This window comes from Ictidomys tridecemlineatus, chromosome 10 (genome assembly GCF_052094955.1).
Source record: "Ictidomys tridecemlineatus isolate mIctTri1 chromosome 10, mIctTri1.hap1, whole genome shotgun sequence".
Taxonomy (NCBI): Eukaryota; Metazoa; Chordata; class Mammalia; order Rodentia; family Sciuridae; genus Ictidomys; species Ictidomys tridecemlineatus.
In genome coordinates, this window is record NC_135486.1 from 124,979,700 (window position 1) to 124,998,353 (window position 18,654).

The following is an 18,654-nucleotide window of genomic DNA, read 5'->3' on the forward strand; positions in this document are numbered from 1 at the left end:
TCTAGGATTACTGTTTGATTTTTTAAAGATCTCTATCTCCTGGTAAAGCTCGTTCTTTGCCATTTGAATTTGTTTGTTTAATTCATTTCAAAGTATATTTTTATTGCTTGGACTTGCTGTCTCATGTCTTCTCTAATATTCCTTTTTATCTGAGTTAGGTATGCCTTGAGTTCTTTCCCTATCCATGTTTCTGATGCTTCTAGGTCCTCCTGTAGATTTAAGTTGTCCTGCATTGTTTGTACTCCTTTTTCCCTTGTTTTTTCATGATGTTCACACTACTTTCCAGCTCTATTTGATTGCTGTGTTTCTGCTCTCTTCTATAAATTTGTTTTGGTCTTTTATATCTCTGTTGTCTCTCCTTTGTGTTGGTAGACTATGCCTGCTAAAGTGGATTCCACTGGGAAGGAATTCTGACGGCCGAGCTCCAGTGACGTCACCTCTCTGCTATGGCGGGCCCCAGGCTCCTTGCCGGGGTGTCCGAATGGGGGGTTGGGACTGGACTGTCTCTGGTTGGATTTAGCTCCCGGACGCCGGCAGCCGGGCGGTCTCCAGTGGCCCAGTCGATCTGGCAGCCAGTAGGGAACCGGTCGCCGGCAGGTTGGCGATCTCCAGCCACCCAGTTGCGCGGACAGGGGGTGGGCTGTCGCCAGCGGGCGGGTGATCTCTAGCCGCCTAGTCGCGGGGTCGGTCGCCAGCGGGTGGATGATTGATTGCTGGTGGGTGTGCGGTCTTCAGCTGCCTAGTCCCACAGGCAGCGGGCTGGCTGTCGCCGGCGGGCGGGGGATCTCTAGCCGCCCAGTCGTGCAGGCCTGGCCTCTAGTCCCCTGGTTTCTCCTGCTAGTCCTGGTTTCTCCTGCTAGACCAGATTTCCCCTGAGTGATGCCTCTTGGCAGTTCAAACTGTACTTTGGGCCTGCCGTTTGTTGGACGTGGAGAGTGGCTATTGAGAACCCCGGCACTCTATTGTTTTGATTTTTTCTGCTTGCCCCTCCCCCGGCACTGGCAATACAGGTTTTGTTTTCCCCACTGATGGGAGGGGGAGTTGAAGGTCGGGTGTCTGTAGTTTTCCCCAAGTCTTTATGCAGGCTTGCTCTGATAATCCCTACCCTGGAGAGCCTAGGAGAGATTTTATGCAAATTCCCCGATGTATGGGAGATGAGCTGAGTAACACGCACCTGTTTTATTGTTGCAATCTGTCGGAGAGTGTCGGTGGTTACTTCAGCTCTCCAAAATGGTGGCCGCTGATTTCCTTGGTGGAGTTTCCGTTGTGGGGGATAGAACTGTACCACTTCCTTCCCCATCTGAAATACCTAACTCAGCCCGGGGCTCTGTGAGTGCTCAGGCAGCAGGATTCCACAGAATCTGCAGCAACGTTTCTCCCTGCTTGCTGGTCACTTCTTGGGGGCTCCCTGCCATCTGTAGCCGCAGGGCGGGCCGCACGAATCAGTCAGCCCAGATCTCTGGTCGCACAGTCGGCTCATGTATGAGACTCAATTACCAGACCTCGGTGCTGGAAATCCTTCCTCTAGGTTTTGGTGCACCCCCATTTTGCTGTAAGTTCCTAACAAGATAGTTTTTTGACGTTCTAACTCGTTATTCACCCGCGCAGTGGCGAGGTACACGGGGTGTGATGCACTCTATTCTCGGCCATCTTGGGAATCCTCAATCATTTCTTTTGTTTCAATTTCATTGATTTCACCTCTGATTTTAATTATTTCCTGTCTCCTACTGCGTTGGGGGTTGATTTGTTCTTCTCTTTCTAGGACTTTGAGATGTAATATTAGGTCATTGAATTGTTGACTTTTTCTTCTTTTAAGGAATGAACTTCATGCAATGAACTTTTCCCTTAGTAATGTCTTCATAGTGTCTCAGAGATTTTAATATGCTGTTCTGCTGTTCTCATTTACCTCTAAGAATTTTTAATCTCCTCCTTGATGTCTTTTCAACCCATTGTTCAATCAATAGCATATTATTTAGTCTCCAGGTGTTGGAGTAGCTTTTATTTTTTATTTTATCATTGATTTCTAATTTCATTCCATTGTAGTTTAATAGAATGTAGGATAGTATCTCTACTTTTTTTGTAGTAGCTATGATTTTCTTTGTGGCATAACATATAGTCTATTTTAGAGAAGGATCCATGTACTGCTGAGAAAAAACATCTTCACTCATTGATGGATAATATACTCTATATATGTCAGTCAAGTCTAAGTTATTGATTGTATTATTGAGTTCTATAGTTTCTTTGTTTAGCTTTTGTTTGGAAGATCTATCTAGTGGTGAAAGAGTTGTGTTAAAGGCACTCAGAATTATTGTGTTGTGATCTATTTGACTCTTGAACTGGAGAAGAGTTTGATTGATGAGTGTAAATGCTTCATTGTTGGGGGCATAAATATTCGAGTTTAAGCCACTAACATTTAGGGTTTTATTGAGATATGATTTGTATCACTGGTCATTTTTGTTTATTTTTGGTATTTAGTTTGACTTGGTTTCTTCTTTGGTTGGCTTTTCTTTTATTGTAGTTCTTTCCTTTGCATATTTTCCTTGTTTTATATTTTCTCCTCATGGAATATTTTGCTAAGAATGTTCTGTATTGCAGGCTTTCTTGCTGTAAATTCTATTAGCTTTTGTTTATCATGGAAGATTTTTATTTCTTTATCACATTTGAAGCTTAATTTTGCTGGTTATAAGATTCTTGGTTGGCATCAATTATCTTTTAGAGCTTGCTACATGTTGTTCCAGGATCTCCTGGCTTTGAGAGTCTGGGATCCAAATTGGACTTCCTTTACAGGTAATCTTATTTTTTCTCTCTTACGGCCTTTAAAATTCTATCCTTATTCTGTATGCTAGGCATTTTCATTATAATGTGTCTTGGTGTAGATCTGTTATAATTTTGTATATTTGGTGTCCTATAGGCCTCTTATATTTGATTTTCCAATTCATTCTTCATACTTGGGAAATTTTCTGATATTATTTCATTGAAGAGATTGTGCATTCCTTTGGTTTGAATCTCTGAGCCTTCCTGTATCCCAACAAATCTTAAATTTGGTCTTTAGATGATATCCCATAATTCTTAGATGTTCTATTCATGGTTTCTTACAATCTTCACTGTGAGGTCAACCTTATTTTCAAGATTATATATCTTGTCTTCATTGTCTGAGGTTCTGTCTTCCAAGTGGTCTAATCTGTTGGTGATGCTATCTATTGAGTTTTTAATTGGCTTATTGTTTCTTTAATTTCAAGGATTTATTTTTGGTTGGTTTTTTCTTCAGTATCTCTGTCTCCTTCTTGAAATAATCTCTTGCAACCTGTATTTGCTCTCTTATCCCTTTGTTGGTGTGATTGATGGTTGCCTGAATTTGTTTTCTAATCTCTTTGTAGGAGTGATTGATTTTTGCCTGTATCTACTCACTTAGGATGTTCTTTAATTCACAAATCATTTAGTTATGTATATTCTGAACTCCTTCTCGGACATTTCACCTACTGCACTATCTATAGATTCTATTGTTGTGGTATCTTGGTTTGTCTGGGGCACTTTCCTCCCTTGTCTTTTCATGACGTCTATGTGTCTTCCTCTCTTGCAGTGTAGATCTGAGGTATTATAGCTTCTGCCCTGTTGTCTTATAGTGTGCCCACAGGTTACCAATACCTCATGTTTAAGGGAGAGATCAATATTACAGCATTCAATGTACCCAACATGCAACCATGTATCAGTTAGCTTCTATTTTTACATTTAGTTTTGTCACTATAATCAGAAATAATGAGTTTAGTTATCATCTACCATATAGTCAATAGGTTTGCATAATGATTTATAGTTTCTGATGGTGGAAGGGAGGACAGGGGGTTTGGCTGAGATGTTTATGAGAATATGAAGGTATTAGATTATATAACTCCTGAGAGGGTAATCATAAGAAGGTGGCTATTAGTGGGAGAAACAAGTGATAGACAGTAATGTCCAAAACAAGAGATTTGAGTAAGGTCCTTACCAGGTCCTTATTGTTGTCACTTGATAGGAGTGGTGATATCCCAGTTTCATGGTGGTGGCAGCCTCAAGCCTATATGTATCATGATGTTGGGCTGTGGAGCCACACTTTGGTGAATAAGGAACTCCAGCGCATGGCTCTCTGTGTGGGCACGGGTGGCTCTCTGCGGGGTCACAGTGGCACTCCTCCAGGACTCTGGGCTGCAGGCACAGAGCCAGCAGGCTCTGCCCCAGGACTCCAGGCTGTGGTGGCACAGGGTGGGTGGGCTCTGCCTCTGGAATTCTGGGCCCTGTGTCATGGTGTAGGCAGGCTCTCCTATCTGACTCTTGAACTTGACAAGAGTTTGACTGATGAATGTAGATGTTCCATTGTTTGGGGCATATATATTTATGCAAGTGAATTACTGCAACAATTGGCGTAGTGGGCAGGATCCAGCACCGAAAGGGTAAGCACCCCGGGTTAAGAAAACGAAAGGAGGACTTTCGGGATTCACAAAATATCGAAAGGTATCGCCCCAAGTTGAAAGAAACTTTAGGGGGAACTTTCAGAACTAACAAATATCAAAAGGTATCGCCCCAGGTTGAAAGAAACTTTAGGGGGAACTTTCAGAACTAACAAATATCAAAAGGTATCTCCCCAGGTTGAAAGAAACTTTTGGGGGAACTTTCAGAACTAACAAATATCGAAAGGTATCTCCCCAGGTTGAAAGAAACTTTAGGGGGACTTTCAGAACTAACATGGGAAACTCCCAGTCTTTAAAGGAACAATATGTGGAGTTACTACAAGGATTATTATATTCCATAGGGGTGAAAACATCTCATAAGAGACTCAAGGAGTTATTTAAATTATAGAATGTCATTGTCACTGGTTCCAATATCAAACTAAGATCCAGTTAAATTTAGGGGAATAGAAATTGGTTCAAAAAGCTCTGTAAGCAGCATCAGGCTGGGAATGTTATTTCTTTGAAGATTTGAACATTGTGTAGTGCTATTACTCAAACATTACAATTATTAGACAGCAATAATAAAAAGGGCTCTCTTTGTGAAAGACAAGTTAATACATCAGAATCTGATAATAAGGTTAACGAAACGGGGCCCAAAGAAAATATTTGTGATACTATAGATGACTCTCCTAAATCAGATCTGAGTGATGAAGAAGATTCAGAAAGTTCAGATAGTGACTCCAGTATGAAAGAAATTATGGAGGGCCTTAGTGGATAATATGAAATTTAAAAAGCAAAGGTCCTCTCTTAAACCTACTACTCCTTCTAATATTTCTCTCTTTCCAATGACAGAGTATAGAGTTAATGTGGGTAGAAAACAACAATGTTTTTCATTTCCTCTTACTATGATACATGATGATGATGATGATCTTGCAGCCCCTCCTGGTTGTTTTGTTGATCCACCACATTTGTTTCCTATAACTAAACAACAAAACCTTCAAAATCCCCCAATGATTGATGTTCACTATACTGCTATGGAATACAGGTTTATAAAGGATTTATAAGCTACAGCCTTTCAATATGGCCCTCAGTCTCCCTTTGTGCTAGGGATGTTAGAAAATTTGGGAACTTCTAAATTACTTATTCCTTTGGATTGGGAGGCATTAGCCAAAAAAGTTTTGGAGGGATCTCAATTGGTTACAATTGAGAAGTTGATGGGAAGATGAGGCACAAAAACAAGCTGGAGAGAGTGAAGCTCAAAATCCCCCGGGACCCAAGGAGGATAAGTTAATGGGGGAAGGTAATTACCCTGCCTTTAGAGACAGGCTCTATATAAAGATCCAGATCTTCAACAAGTTTAGAGACAGGCTCTATATACAGATCCAGATCTTCAACAAGTTTGACAGGTTTTCTTAAGAGCTTAGAGATGTGTGATACCCACTGGTCAGGCACAACCTTCCTTTACTAAATATATACAAGGGGCTACTGAAACTTACACTGATTTTCTTGCAAGACCGCGTACTTTTGTTATGAAGGCAATGGGTCAAGATCAAATAGCAAAGGTATTATTAGAAACATTAACATTTGAAAATGCAAATCCTAAATGTAAGCATATTTTGGGGCCATTAAAAGGGCAAAACGCCTCATTGAGTAAATATGTGAGAGCTTGTGCTGGAGTGGGAGAAATTGAACATCAAAGTTTCTGTTTTTGCTGCAGCCATGGCTGGAGCCCTTAAACCCAATAAATCAGGAACTTGTTTCAATTGTGGATAAGCAGGTCATTTTAAAAGGGATTGTAAAAAATAAAATAAAATATATAAATAAAATTTTATGATACTTTCTAATTACTGGCTGGTCATTTTTCTAGGACTCTTACTTTTTCCTAGATTCTGTATTTTTTGAGCTCATAATTTTGACCCTACAGACCTAAGTTAATGTTTTTCTGATCAGTTCTATTTTTGATCAACTGTGGAATATTTAAACATTACAATGGAAATTTCACCTAAAATAGCTACAAGGCCTTTATTGTGTTATGTGTGCACATTTGTATTATATGTTGTATGTCTGTTTGTGTGTGTATGTCCATATGTCATGTACATGATATAAAGATTGATATATATGTAAAGAGTGCTCATAAAAATTAAAAAAAAATGGATCCAAATATTTTTAATTCACTGATTTAAATGGTTCAATTTAAATTGGGTAAACAGATAAAAATAAGACGTCTTTAACATGTTAATGACTGATATGCTTTGGTTCTAGGATTTTTTTTTTCAACAACAACAACAAAAAATGGCTAACACGGTTCATTATACTTGTCTAATGTTTTGATAAAATAAGTAAATTAATTAGACATAAGATTATTTGTTTATGAATATTTGTTAAATATCTGATTGATTTACAAGGTTAATATGCTAAATGTTAAATATACCATTAAATGCTTTTAACTCCTTAAATTACATTAGATAACATTATTAATAATTTTTTAAGTTGGTAAATAATATAAATAAATAAATAAATAAATAAATGGTTCTTTATCATCCCTAATATTTAGACACTATATTTTCATAATATGGTAAACAAATGTGATTAATTGTATACTACAAATAACAAAATATCTCTTATTAAAATAGAGTAATTTGCCTAAATTCAAAAATTTACAAAGATTATTTCAAAGTATAAATAAAAAAGGGGTTAACAAAAAATAAATAAGTAAAAGTTTCTAGATATGGATTTAATTAAAAAAATGTGTTTCCGGAAGTGAGTAAATAAAAGGATTTAAACAAGTGATAAAAAAGGTCTATGTATGTTGGCTATATAGTTTTAAGTAAGTGATAAAGAAGGTCTGTGTACGTTGGCTATATATGTAAATTTTTGAACAAATAATCTTGAAAAAATTAAGGATTATACAGATATGGTTAAACAACAACTGTTATTTTGCAATATTCTAATATGTTATTTCTTTAAGAGCTAAACTTAATTAATATAAAAACATCAATAGTAATTATGGTACTATTACTCTTCTTTGTATATTAAATGTGTTCATATTTTCCAGGTATACAAGTCATTAAGATAAAAGCTTTAAAAAAAAATTACATCAAGCTGGTGTTCTCCAAAAGGTTGCATGGTAATTTTAGGCTTATAAAAATAACATACTGGAGAATATTTATATCATTTAGTGTTCTATAACTGGGCCTATTATCAATAAGATATATAAAGTTTTATGTTACTTTTTACAACACTGAGGTACAATTTAAATGTATTTTTTAAATTAATGAGAGCCTTATCTACATAAAGGTTAATATTATAAACACAAGAACATTTTTCTATTTTTCTAAATAAGGCTAAAAGCTTTCAGCCTTTCTTTATTTCATGTTTTAGATGTGTTATCATATTGTGTTAGTTTTTACTCAAATAAACTTAAACAATTATTTACATATAAAATTTATAATATTTAAAAAATAAATAAATAAAAAATAAAATAAACTTTAAAACTACAACACTTTACTTAATTTATAAAGATAGCCCTACTTACCTAAGATAAGACTGTATGTCCTATCTGACTACATGTAAAAATAACAACAAAATTAGTAGGCCAAATTTCAGTATATTTTACTCATATTAGAGCACATTCTACACTGCCAGGACCATTAACTAGAAAAAAATCAAAATATTGATTAACTATTATTCCCCTTACAAAAGGCTCATCTAGAACATACTTTACTTCATACAAACACTAAAGGACTTTATAATAAATACAAAATAACTGTTCATCATGTGCTTCTTTTAATATTCCTTACTGTCCTCCTGGTGTTAATCCAAGGGGACTCCATCCTTATGCCCTTTAACAAATAGATGTTGTTATAATTCAGTCATTTGGACAACTAAGATATGTACATCATACTATTGACACTAATACTCATTTTCTTGGGCCACAGTTTATCTTAAAAAAAAAGCTGATGCAATCATTTCTCATTTATTATCTTGTTTTGCTATCATGGGAATTCCTTAAGAACTTAAACTGACAATGCACCTGCATATACCTCACAAAAATTACATTCATGACATTACACATACATTTGGCATACCTTGTAATAGTCAGAGTCAAGCTATTATAGAAAGGACAAATCATACGTTAAGAAAATATATACTAAAAATAAAAAGGGGGGATATGGCTATGGCTTATATACCTCAAAATATACTTCATAAAACTTTACTAACTTTAAATTTTTTAAATGTCTGGTCAACTTCCAAGGTTCCTGCAGCCCAGCAACATTTCTCTACATTTATATCTCAGCCATTATATCTACAAATTGGAAATACCTATGTGGAACAGGGATGAAAATAAAGAATGGATTTCTAGGTTGTTGCACCACATGGGAAGGGGGTTTGCTCTTATTTCTATGGGTAAAACACCTTTCTAGGTACCTTCAAGACTTATCAAATTGCAGAATAAGTGACCCATTTGTCAGACAATTTCAGGAGCTGGCAATGCAGAGAACTTCTACAATGGCAACGAGAACAGCGGACCCCCCAACATGGGGACAGATAAAAAAGTTGATTCAAGAAGCTGAAAAAAAACCCCTTCAAAAGGCAAATCAGCCTTTAAATCCTGTTAATCTTTTATTAGCTATGCTTGCCATTATTAATTGCCAGGTAAGTATAGTTTCTGCTCATTCTTTTGCTTATTGGGCCTATGTTCCTAACCCTCTTTTGGTGCACAGTGTTTCCTGGGGAAAACCTGAAGTTTGTGTGTGCATTAATAATACTAATTTCCCCCCCTAATGTATGTGGGGGAATTAAAAATACTCCATTCTATAAAAATCTGTATAATATTTCTAATATAACTGTAGCTGTTGATGGAGTCCCATTGTGTATAGGGGCTCGTTCTTTCTGTTTGCCTCTTATAACACATAACAACTCTTTCTTATATTAGTTGGGGAGTTAATTATCATAGTTACCCTACTGCTGTTTTTACTGTCATATCTTCCCGAGGATTTAATACCTCTAGTATGTAAGTTAATCAATCATGACTATTATCTGAAGAATGTTTTGTCAGAACTCATCTTCCTTTATGTTCAGCCAAATATTTTGAAACATTTTTAACTCATTTAAAGTGAAAAAAAAAATGTCATGATCATCACCCTAAAACAGTAGTCAAATATCAAAATATCACTATAGTTGGGTAGAGTCCTAATCATTCTAAATTTATAAAAAGTTGGTCAAATCGTACTTTAAGATGGCATCGACATAATGGAACAATAAATGCTTGGGGTAATGAGACAAAATGCAACATTATGCTTTGGTCTCTCCAATGTTACAGGATGTAAGGTTTTCCAATACTCAAGGGGATATATGGAAATTATGGGCAGTATCTGGGAAACTCACTGTATGGACTGGAAATTTCAAGTTAGATGTATCCCATTCCTCTCCTTTTGAAGTACATCTACATAATAATCTGACTTATTTTTCTACATATGTTAAATTCCCTTATTCTCTTATGATTGAAAACTGGGAATGGAATGTAACTTGGGGAACAATATCATGTATAGACTGTTATCTTACTCAATGTGGAAATAGAACTAATTGGGAATTAATAGAAATTAATAATTATTCTTTAATTATTGTTAAAGCTCGCACAGAATTGTGGGTGCCTGTTAAGTTGACTCATCCTTGCTCTGATTCATTGTCTGTTACTCATTTGTACAATGCTGTTCAAGTTTTGTTATATTGCTCACTACAATTAATAGGAATAGTTATAGCTTCATTCCTTGCAGTTGCTTCTGTAACTGCCACTGCTTCGATAGCTAGTGTTGCTTTGCATCAAGACATTCAAACTGCGAATTTCATGAGAACATGGCATCAAGATGCTCATTTAATATGGCAACAACAAAAGGACTTAACTCTCAATTAACTACAGATGTGATCAATTTACAACATACTGTTTCCTGGCTTGGGGATCAAGTGACTATCTTGGCTACCAGAAGTGTACTGAAGTGTGACTGGAATTCTTCTCATATTTGTGTGACTCCTGTGCCATATAATACCAGTGATTCCTGGGAAATTGTTAAAGGATGGTTAAATGGACATCAAAATTTAACTTTAGAAATTATGAATTTGTAAAAGACTATTATGGTCACCTTTAGTAACACATTACCTGAACTAACAGGATCTGACATTTTACAAAAATTGTCTTCAAGTATTGCTAATTTAAATCCTTTAAGTCATTTCTCTACCTTGTTGTCAACTTCTTTAGGTAACACTGTAATAATTTTTGTTTTATGTTTTGTTTTGTATATAGTCATCCAATGCTGGAAAAAGCAAAAGCAACTGAAACATGAAACCTCTCTTGTCGCTTCTGCTAAGGCTCATTTACAAAAACAAAAGGAGGGAGATGTAGAGAATCAAATATAACTGCGTTACTATTACTGTTCTTGATGGAGTCTGCCTGCAAATGGGATATTCTGTCAAGGTATAGATAAGTAACAGTGGACATGCTTGCAAACGAGGTGTCTGCTGTCCTTGGGAGGGCCTGCTCGCAAACGAGAGGCTTCTTCAAGGTTTAGATAGGTAACAACAAACATGCTTGAAAACGAGGTGTCTGCTGACCTTGGGAGAACTTGCCTGCAAACGGGATGTTCTGCCAAGTGGGCTAGGAGGGCGCTGAGAAAAATTTTTTATCTGTTCTAAACAAAGAGCAGAGCTCAGCATACTCCAGGCCGAGAGTAGATTAGCCATGAGAAGCGGGTCACTTCTGATTAGAAAGTAAAACTTCTGTGTGCTATGTTTAATTAGCTGAAAGACCTGATTTATTGAAGTTGGAAGGCTGCCTTTTTTGTTCACAATACTATAAAAAGATTGCTTGTACACAATAAAGGACTTTTTTTTCTGCTGCTGCTTTGCTTGCTCTGCTTCTTCTTCTTTGTTTTCCCATGCTGACCTGCAAGTGAATTACTGCAACATATTTATAATTGTTATGTCTTGTTGATGTATGGCTCACTTGAACAGTATGAAATGTCCTTCTTTATCCCTTTTGATTAACTTTGGTTTGAAGTCTACTTCATTTGCTATGAGGATGGAAACCCCTGCTTGTTTCCTCAGTCCATGTGAGTGGTATGTTATTTCTCCATCTTTCACCTTCAGTCTGTGGATATCTTTTCCTATGAGATGAGTCTCTTGGAGGTAGCATACTGTTGGGTCTTTTTTAAAAATCCAATCTGCTGGTCTATGTTTTTTAATTGGTGAGTTTAGGCCATTAATATTCAGGGTTATTATTAAGACATGATTTGTATTTCCAGCTATTCTTGTTTATTTTTGGTATTTAACTGTCTTGGATTCTCCTTTGATTATTTTTTCCTTTAGTGTAATACCTCCCTCTGCTGATTTTCATTGTTGTTTTCCATTTCCTCATCATGGAATATTTTGCCGAGGCTGTTCTGTAGTGTAGACTCTCTAACTGTAAATTCTTTCATCATAGAAGGTTTTTATTTTGTCATCAAATCTAAAGCTTAATTTTCCTGGATATAAGATTCTTGGTTGACATCCAGTAGAGAAGATAGCCAGCCAACCCAGAAGTGGCTTGGATTTAAAAGGGACACTTTTTTTTTGTCTTAACTGGTTTTCCATATACCTTGAAATCTCATAGACTCTGTGATTTAAATCCTAAATGTAAGCCTGGGAGAGAGAGAGATCTAAAAGAAATGATGAAGAAAGGGATGCTGTATTTGATAGGGCTAGCTCAGCCCTGGGGAAAAAATCCAAACCACTGTGACAAAACTAGGCTAAGAATCTTCTGAGTCCTGGACATCTTTACTACCTATTGCTCTGTTGAGAATCAGAATTATTCCTAAAACTTCTATCTAACTAAATATTAATTAAATGCTTTATGGAATACTTTTTCATATATGTCACTGACATAGAATGCAAAAAAATTATTAAATCTTTAATTAATTTGGATCAAGTGCAAAAACTTTTATTAGAATATGGAAACAGGGTTCTTCTGACTCTTGATGATTCAATCTGTATGTCAAAAGGACAACCCAGTGACTACATCTTACTCATGATTTGGAGAAAGGACTCACCTTGAGAACAGCTTACAACAAGATCTAATGTTTTCCAGTGGCCTATAAATGAGACCTTACATCAAAAAGGCCCTAGAAAAGATTTCTCTTAGTGAGACTAATACTCACATGTGGTGTTACACTGAACCTTGTCTACCTCAAGCCCCAAATACATCTACAGTAAAAGATGATAATTATAGATATCTGATGGGATAAACATATTTGGCTAACACCCACTATGAGACAGCTCAGCCAACAGGCAGCTCACTATTGGGAACAAAGAAAGCAGTCTATCCCTGGAGTAGTTCCCTATGTAAAACAGGATGGACTCCTATAGAAAACTGTAATTTTAGGACTACACTAAAAGAGACTTATAGGCTTGCCACCCATTGGAAGTGGAGAACAGAATGAGATGGCCAGTGACAAATGGCACCTAATGACTACATGATACCCATCTTTGGCCATGGTTTTCTCCAGGCTGGATAATAAGCATGAGGATATCCTTGGGTACAGGCATGTGAATTAACACTATAGATTCTCCAGCCAACTCCCAAAACCTACAGCATTGGTGAGAACAAGCAGTCTTTCACTGGAGTGATCATCTGGCTTATCTCAGTCCCCAAACAGGGCTTGCAGATGTAACATGGCATATCAAGCTCTCTAGCAAATATACGCAAAAAACCCCCTCTCAGAACATTTCACTATTGAGCAATGAGATGAAAGTGATGAGAAAGCTCATCTTACAAGATCAAATGGCCCTGGATGTATCACCTGCAGCACCACAAGGAACAGGTGTCATCATTACAGTGGAATGTTGTGTTACCCCTGGTAAGTCTAGACCTTGAATTTCAAAGTGATAAGTTGTCTGATTCTGCCCAAAGTTTCAATGACTTCCTAACCTCTGGGTTTTCTGGAACATCTTGTTCTAGAACAGCTTTTTCTTCTTATTAGCCTTTATACTGTACTTAGCAATACTTCTTTGTAATTTGATCTGTTGCTGTGGTGGGCTAGTATCTCACATGCCCAGGTTATCAAAGAATGATGATTCCACAACCAACAAATTCTGGCCTTTCTATGTCACCTTAAGATCATTCAGGACAGGACTTTCCATCCCTGCCTAAGCAGGCTCATGGTTCCTTGTCAGCCAGAAGCAGTCAGAGAAGACACACCTTGTTCCTAGTTGCCTTTTAAGATAAAGGGATAAATGTCTGCATGTGGGTGAGAAGAGGTAGTACAGGAGAAATAATAAAAAGATAGAACGCAGACATAAATGAAGGACCAAAAAATAGGATTTTAATTCAGAAATCCTGCATACTTTTCCAGGCCTATCACTCTCTATGACTGTCTCTCTTCCAGGCCTGTTACTCCCCAATTCATGGGAAACCTGTGAATCTACCTGTGCACTGTTAATTAAATACTCAATACACTGATGAAGGGAGACATCATATTTCGAGAAACCTATAATTTAGGGGACTTCTTATCACTATCTATTGATCAGATGATGAAGACCAAGTCTGCCAGAGGATCCCGGGATTAACCAGTCTACCAGAAACCAACGTGAGATTACTGGACTGGTGTCATTCCTACATGACATACCTCCCCATAACCACTTCTCACCACGTTACCTTAAAAAGAAGAGTCTGGAATCTGGGATGGCCTGCATTCAATCTTTCCTGGAGTTACTTCCACTAGGACATCTTCTTACACCCACAGCAAGGCATCAGCAACTTTGCCTTTCAAGTCCTCAGTTGGCGGCGGGGTAGGGCAGGGGTGGGGTGGGGGATCCAACAGACAAGGGTTACGCACTGACCATGCGTTAGCCAATCAGAGCCTGTGTGACAAGGAACCCTGCCTAAACGCGCGCCCATTGGTTGGTGCTGGTAGCCTACCTGAGTCCCAGGGCAGCGTCTTGGCACCTAGCTGCTTTAGCTGGGAGAAGATGAAAGAGCTGGCCCTGCTGGGGCCTCCGAGGTGCCTCCCAATGGCTCCCAGGAGATTTTGGAAGCAAGCATCTTTCAGTTCCAGGTGCCCTCCCACTCCCTGCTCCAGGGGCCCTAGGACACAGAAACTCACCCCCAGCTTCAGCCCCTGTGAGAAATAGAAAGTCTTGTGGTCCATTTTCAAAATATAATATCAGTCTTAAGGCGTTCAGTTGTGACCATTTTAATTATGCCTTTTCCCTTTTGCCCGCCCCGATTTTAATATTAGCCAATCCCTTGGGTTGTACCATTGAGTCTTCCAATCAGGGTGAAGGCCTGCAGGCCATAGGGTATATGAGCCGGCCTACTGCCCGTCTGTTGTGCCTCCTAGCCAGACTCGGTGGCATTCCCTTTTGTCAGAAGTGAATGCCTGGGCCCCCCACTTTCCAGCATAGTTTGATTTCTTGTGGCACGTCCGTCTTTATTTCTAACACCCCTGGCACACTAAGTCCCTATGGGCCTCTGGGAGGTGAAGCAAAGCCAGGCTGTGTCTTAGGCATCTACCTTCTAAACTACCTGAATCCTGGGCATAGGGTCTGCAATTACGAGGGGTTCACTGTCAACCCCCCTAATGGCAAGAAAGGGGTGGGGATCCGGTAGACCAAAGGGAGAAGGCCTTGGGAGGATGGTGAGGGTCTTCCTCCAGACAGGCAGGCTTTGGGAGGCCTCAGGCTCTTTGGGGGCAAAGGGCAGATTATATTGGAAGGGGGGGCTGTAATAGATATATGGGAGGGTCTATCCTAAAGGGCTGGGTAGGGAGGTCAACCCTGTGCAACTCTAAGCAGGTAGGGAAGGGTCCCACCACTGGGAAATTGCACTCAGGGCCTAAGGATGGCAAGTGTGATAAGACAAGCCTGCAATGTGGTGAAGCCTGGAGGCTGGGCTTGAAGGCCTTGTGAGGAGGCTCTAGATGGGCCTGGAGGCCAGTGATGGTTAGGGATTCTCTCCTAGTTGGGCGCTGGTGGGGTGGAGACTCATGCAGGCCTTAGGGTCTGCAGTGGCCGCCCTTAGGATCAACTGCCTAACCGTGGGCCCAGGAATTGTCCCCTGCTTCAGCTATCCCAATGTTATTGTTCTTCCTGGTCAGTTTGCGTGGGCCTGACTGCACTCACACTCCTCTGTCTCTCTTGGAGTCATGCATGGGCATAGAACTATGGCCCGGTGGGTGGGGGGAAATCTCTGCACATTGCTTCTGACACAGCCCAGCATCTGGAATTGTTAAGTGGAACCCCATGGAGACAGCAAGGAAGCTGGGCAAAGAGTTCTGCTATGCCTGTGATACCTGATGCAGGTGAGATCCACCCCAATTAGGTTGGGGGGCTAGGGTTCCCATAATCTGGGTTCAAGGTATTTGTTGAGAGACCAGGCAGTTCACACCTTTGAGCTGCTCTGTCCCCACTTCTAACCTGGGAAGGGTAGTACTTGCGGGTCCTTGGACCCACCACTATTAACAGTTCCTTTGCCCTTTCTCTTGTGTGAAAGGCTCTTTCCTAGACCTTCAGAGTTGACCGTGTGCCACCCTCTTGTGGAGGTCTTCCCTGGCTCCATCCAAAACTATAGCTCTTCCTTGTGGTTGGCCTGCTTCCCCAATTCATGTGCTTATTTTGATACTGAGGATAGAAAGTGGGGCACTGTATCACTGAGCTACTGTTAAAGGGAGACCGCTCAGAAAATGCTCAAAGACTGAATTTGAAACAAATTAGAGAGCTTTATTACCTGGCCAGGGATGCTTCTGCCATGACCAAACATCCTTTTGACAGAAGTGCACCAGGCTGTCCATGTTTCCAATATTTAAGGAAGAAAAACCTCATCCTATGGAATCTGTGAATTGCAAGCAAGAAGGGTACAAGGCTGAAAAAAGCAGTTAGCAGAGCCATCAGACAACCACATCCTGGGTTCAGGCACAGTGTGGTTGTACATCCTGGGTTCAAGTACATTTTGTGGGGTACAAAGTACAGAGGATAATATATATTTTTTAATTTAGCAGAAAACAGCTCTCATTTTGTTTTCTCAGAAGTGGGTCCTGCAGCTGTCTCTTCATGGGGGCAATAACAGAAAAACTAAGGTGGAGTCTGGAACAGCTGAGATGGAGTAACTTCAGCCACATCTGTTTGCTCATAGAGCCATAGTGACTCCATGCTTGTCGCTCCAACAGAAGGGGACTGTTACAAGTGATCAGGTAGTTTAACCACAGCAATTGCTTTACACAACCAGTATTAGTAACTTATTGAGTTGATCAGTTCACACCACAACACTACATGCCAACACTTGTTTCTGTTGTTATTTTGACAGAGTCTTGCCCAATTAGCCAGGCTGACCAAGAACATGTGGTCATCCTGAGTCCACTTCTCATCTCTGGGAATGCAGGTACACACTTCAGCGATTGGCTCAATGTTGCCCTTATGTATTTTTGTTTTGTATTATATATTTATATTTATATATATATAAAGAATATAAACTATATATACTACTATATATAATATGTATCATAATATATATTTATATGCTATATATGGTATTTATATGCTGTATATGGTATTTATATTTATAATGTAATATAATATTATAAAATATAATTGTTTATATATTAATAAAATGTATTATATTGTAATGGTTAATTTGAATTGTCAACTTCATTGGATTAAAATATGCTGATGATTAAGAAGCTTCTGGGGGTGCTGGGGTTATAGTTCATTTGGTAGAGTGTTTGCCTAGCATGGGACTAGGTTTGATCCTCAGCACCACATAAAAACTAATAAATAAAATAAAGGTATTATGTCTGTCCACAACTAAAAAAAAAAATTTTAAAGAGAAGTTTCTGAGTGTGTCAATGATGGTGTATCTAGGGTGATTGGCATGTGGGATAGCCAACTGAAGTGGAGATCCTCCCTAATTGTAGGTAGCACACCCAATAGGTTGGGGGCTTGGATGGAATGAAAGTTGGAAGAACAAGGAAGCAGCAGCAGAGGCAAGCTCGATTATTCTCGAATGGGTTCTTATTTGCTGCTTTGATCATCTGAGGATATTGGACTCTCACTTCTTCACTCTTCCAAAGCCACACTCTGCCAGTGTTTCTCCAGGGAATTTCCAGAAGCAGCCGGTCTTGGTCTAGGGTAGCACCAGTATCCATCTTGTTCTGGGACTTCTGCCTCTTGAAGTGCACAGCTACTGGTTCTTCCAGCTCTCCAGCCTACGGATGGCCATTGTGGACTATCCAGCTTCTGATCGCATAAGCCAACCTGATAAATCTCTTGTTTATAATCACATTTCCTATTGATTCTGTTCCTTTAGAGAACCTTAATACATGTGTGTTATATTATATTGTTGTATATTATATATACTATATATAAATATTAATACATGTTATATGTTATAAAATGTAATATATAGTGATATGTAATGTTATATATGATATATATTATATATAAATGTATATATTTTAAAATATAAATATTTATTATAAATATAAATTTAGATTTTTTAATAATATATATAGATATTTTTTTCTTGTGATCAGCTCCCCCGCTCTTCACAGTAGACTCCAGGAAGGCAGTTTATGTTCACTGTTTCAGAAGAGAGTACAGCCAGGTGTGGTGGCACTCACCTGTAATCCCAGCAATTTGGGAGGCTAATGAAGGAGGATGGAAAGTTGGAGTACAGCTTCAGCAACTTTGTGAAACCTTGTATCAAAATAAAAAATGGCTCAGGAGGCTGAGGTAGAAGGATCATAAGTTCAAACCAGCCTCAGCAATTTACCAAGGCCCTCATCAACTCAGTGAGAACTTGTCTCTAAATAAAATATTTAAAAGGTCTGGGGATTTAGTTCAGTGGTTAAGTGCCCTTGAGTTCAATACCTGGTATCATAAATAAATAAATAAATGATTAAAAAAATAAAAATACTAAAGCCTGAATATGTAGCACAATAGTGAAATGACACTGGGTTCAATACCCAATACCACCCCCCCCCAAAAAAAAAACTCTTAACAGGATAGCAGAGAGAATATGGTCGAATAATACTTAACAAATTAACAGATGGAGGTCTGGCTCTACTTCTCAGTACACATGAGTTGCTCCTGTCTTCCTTTCCCTCCTGCCACCTCTGATGGGATGAAGTCTGACCCTCACTGAGGATTTCCTCTAGGGCCCATGTGATCTGCCTGGCAGAGGAGTTCCTTCAGGAAGAGCCAGAGCAGC

General features: G+C 38.7%; 1 protein-coding gene and 1 long non-coding RNA gene across 2 annotated transcripts in view; one reads left to right on the top strand and one right to left on the bottom strand.

Annotated features, from left to right (window-relative positions):
• LOC120887327 (SAGA-associated factor 29-like) overlaps positions 1-18,654 on the bottom strand; it is a 62,866-nt gene that overhangs the window by 37,453 nt on the left and 6,759 nt on the right. The window lies entirely within an intron of this gene.
• On the top strand, positions 6,965-17,949 carry LOC144367505 (uncharacterized). The gene is made up of 2 exons (XR_013426956.1): positions 6,965-16,639; positions 16,753-17,949. It is a non-coding gene; the product is annotated as an uncharacterized LOC144367505 (long non-coding RNA).